This window comes from Vespa mandarinia, chromosome 18 (genome assembly GCF_050613455.1).
Source record: "Vespa mandarinia isolate Hongniang chromosome 18, ASM5061345v1, whole genome shotgun sequence".
Taxonomy (NCBI): Eukaryota; Metazoa; Arthropoda; class Insecta; order Hymenoptera; family Vespidae; genus Vespa; species Vespa mandarinia.
This window is the reverse complement of record NC_140827.1, coordinates 1,850,001-1,854,502: the sequence shown is the minus strand read 5'-3', so window position 1 is coordinate 1,854,502 and position 4,502 is coordinate 1,850,001.

The window sequence follows — 4,502 nt, the reverse complement described above, 5'->3', positions numbered from 1 at the left end:
TGTTTAAAGTTAACACATTTATCACGTGACTGCGGCAACATGCTTTCTCTCTCTCTCTGTCTTTCACATCACTAAACGTTAGTCTAATGGATTTATGATCTGCATGGATTGCGATCATTGCGAAATTCATTATGTTACTTAACATTCTACATAACATGTTTTAAAGAAAAATCTTTTTATATTTCCTTTTTTTTTTCTTTTCTTCTTTTTTTTTTTTTTTTTAATTTGAAAAGATTTTTTTTCAACTCCCACCCCCAATTCTTTTCTTCTGTTTTATATATATATATATATATATATATATATATATATATCAATCTTTAGCTGCTACCAATCGCGTATAACATAATTCTTTTGGTAATCTAAATGGCCACGTTTCAAAATGACTTTTTCCTTTTAAAAAGCGTTCTTCTAAATTCTTCATTAATCTTCGCTCGACTTACGAAGCTTAAACGATCATTTTCCAACGCGCTTTTCTGCGTACACCCTATGTATATATATATATATATATATATATATATATATATATATATTAACTCTCTTTCTCTCTCTCTTTCATTCTTTCTTTCATTCTTTCTTTCTCTAACTTTCTCTCGATATTTTCATCCCCTTACCATCGAGCCCCTTTTCGGGTTCGGGCTCGGGCTCGGGCTCGGGCTCGGGCTCGGGCTATCTCCTTAATGTATACTTTTTCTCACTGTCATAATTGAGGTACTGGATGAACAGGGGGTAGAACACTCGGCCATCATAAATTTTCGTCTTACGCGTTCAGAACTGGTGCACTCTACTCTCTGTTACATCCATCGCTTTATATAAAATATGAGGAAGATAATTGTAAAATGGGTAAGGATAAGAAGTTCGATCCTTTTTCTTTTTCTTTCTTTCTTTCTTTCTTTCTTTCTTTCTTTCTTACTTTCTTACTTTCCCTCTTTTTCGTTTTCTTCTTCCACTTCTTCTTCTTCTACTTTTGTTTTTCTTATTTATTTCATTTTATTTTATTTTTTCTTCCTCTCTATTTTTATTTCTTATTTCCTTCTCTTTGGTCGAGCTAATATAAATTTTTATTTAGATATTATTATTACCTTTTATTTATTTAATTATTTATTTATTTATTTATTTATTTATTTATTTATTTATTTTTTTATTATTACCTCTGATTCAATGTTATTTCTTTGTTTAACATACCATTGGATTTTTTATTTCGTTTTTATTTATTTATTTATTTATTTATTTATTAATTTTTTTTTCCTTTCTCTTATCATTTTCCTCTTCTTCGCGACCGAGTAAAATCATCTGAATATTATAATTGATATCCAATTTGATGCTATTCCCTTGTTCAACGTGTAATTGGATGCTTTGGTTCGTTTTTTCCTTCTTCTTCTTCTTTTTTTTTTTTTTGAAGTTTGTTTTTATCCTTTTTTTTTTTTTTATTTGTTTTTTATTATTATTATTATTTTTTCGTTTGTAATTTTAATACCTTTTTTTTTTTCTTTCTCTTATTATTTCTTTTATCCTCGTCGCGGTCGAGCAAAATCCATCTGTATATTATAATTTATATTCAATTTAATGCCATTTCTTTGTTTAACGTGTAATTGGATTTTTTGTTTCGCCTTTTTTTTTTCTTTCTTTCTTTTGTATTTTTCTTTTCCCCCATTTTTTTTTCTCTTTCTTTCTTTCTTTCCTTTTCGTAATTTTAATACTTTTAGGAATATCCTTTTCCAACGTTCACCGCAACCACTATCATTACTTTCACCAATTCACACGTATATGTATGTGTTCCCCTTTGAATGAATATCTATATGTGTGTATATATCATATATATATATATATATATATATATATATATATATAGGCTAGACATATATGTATGCATATATGTATGCATGTCCTTTATATATACCATGTATACATCTATGCATTTATATATAAACGTACGTATATACATATATATGTATGTACGTATGTATGTATGTATGTATGTATGTATGTATGTACGTATGTATGTATGTACGTATATATGTATGTACGTATATATGTATGTACGTATGTATGTATGTATGTATGTATGTATGTACGTATGTATGTATGTACGTATATATGTATGTACGTATATATGTATGTACGTATGTATGTATGTATTCAACCACGTATGTAGATATCTGCGGCAAGGGAGATATAGAAATAGAACGATGCATCGATATTGCCATTAGAATCACGAATTCCATACGCACACATTCGACGACAACTTGATCCACGTTTTTCGATAAATCACTGGGTTTGGTTCGGTCACCGTAATGTCAAATGATCACGGCTAACTTTTCCCTATAAATTGTCTTTAATAATATCGACTCTGCGTCACGGTAATATTTCCTATTGACATTTTCTATTTCTCTGTTGGTATACGTGATGATTATTTGAAACGTCGATTGCGAGCTTTTCGGTGGTTTGGGGATTATAAGGGGGATATGAAGGGTGAGAAGGGTGAGAAACGTGACGATAAGTTATTTATTCGTGTATTATTTTAACTTGTACGAGGGTAGTGTTAATTTGCGGTTGGAAGGGAGGGAGTGATTGGGAGTGGGGGGAGAGGGTTGGACGGATATAACGATAATGATTGTATGGTAGTATCGAATTATTTTCCCGTAAGTGAAATACTTTCAAAATGAAATTTTATTATTGGAAAATAATCGATGAACGATTGTGATTAGATCGGTTATTAAAGTGTTATTACGTATCTGATAATAAAGTATAGTTATATATTGAGATTAAAAAATTGATAAACTAATTGGTTGATATATCAATTGTATAATTTGTATATCTGTCGATTATACGTGATATTTTTTATATACTATAGTTATGTATTTGTATGTATATATTTAATTATTTCAATAATATCATGATACATTATTTATATATATATATATATATATATATATATATATATATATATATATATGTATAATAAATATGAAAAAGAATTTATTTATTTAATTAATTTAATTCAAGTTATTTTAATATTGTTCTAATAATATAAGTACATATATATATATATGTGTGTGTGTGTGTGTGTATGTATACATTAGTATATACAAAAAGATGGCGTATAAATTATCACAATAGTTCCTTCATTATACTTATTAACATTTTTATATTATATCGTAGACACGTATTAAGTGTAAATTAAGTAGGTAACTTAATAAGAAAGAAAAATAGAAAGTTTAAAAATATTAAAAAATTATAAAATATATATATATATATATATATGTAAACAGTTCTTAGAACGATATAATAAAATTAACAAATTATTGCATACAAATGGATGATCGGATAAAAAGATTTTCGTAATCTAATTCTAAGAATAAATTATGCGGATTCAAGTATTACCTCTTTCAGCCATCTTTGAATATATATATATATATATATATATATATATATATGTATGTATGTATGTACGTATGTATATATATATTTCGTTCTCTTTGACACGACTATGAGCAATCCAGTACGAATTTCTCCTTCGTCGTCGGAATGTATCAACGAGAGTGGAGTTAGAAAAAGAAAAAAAAAAAGAAAAAGGAAAAAGAGAAAGAAAGAAAGAAAGAAAGAAAGAAAAAAGTAAGTAAACAAGAAAAAATAGAAAAGAAAGAAAGAAAGAAAGAAAGAAAGAAAAGAAAAGAAAAGAAAAGAAAAGAAAAATGAAAAAAAGAGGGAGAACGTGTGTGAATGATAGTAATAGTAGTAGTGACGGCAATAGTAGTATCAGGGACGTTTCACGATCGACGAGATTTCAGTGGCCCCTCGAGTAACCTGCTCTTGTGATATGTAGATATGTATATATATATATATATGTGTGTGTGTGTGTGTGTGTGTGTGTGTGTATATATATATAATGTATGTATGTATGTATGTACATACGTACGTACATACGTATATATGTATAGACGTATGTATATATATATATATATATATATATATGTATATATATGTATATACTTACTTGAAAATCGTCGTCTACGACTAGCTTTTCGTATTTTTCGATTTATCTGTTTCGAGATCGGTCTTCGATGCTTTCGTATTCTCTTATTTTTACGTGTCAAAGCTACGTAACAAAGTGAATATTATATTTATCGATTTGAGAATGATAAAGATTTTTGAGATATAAGAAATAAGAAAATGTGAAAGTAAGAAAGAGGAAAAAGGGTTTTGGATGGGTGAGTGAGAGGGTAGGAGTGAAAGCGAAGAGACAGAGAGAACGAAGAGACAGAGAGACAGACAGAGAAAGAGAGAGAGAGAGAGAGAGAGAGAGAGAGAGAGAGAGAGAGAGAGAGAGGGAAATATTGAGGAAGATTAAAGAAGGTATTAAATAGGAGGAAGAGAAAATAATGAGGAAGAGGAAGAAAGGAGGAGAAAAAAATTAAGGAAAAAGAAAAAATGAAGAAGAAGAAGAAGAAGAAGATGGAAAAAGATGGAAAGAGGAGGATTAAGAAAGTAAGAAGAAGAAGGAT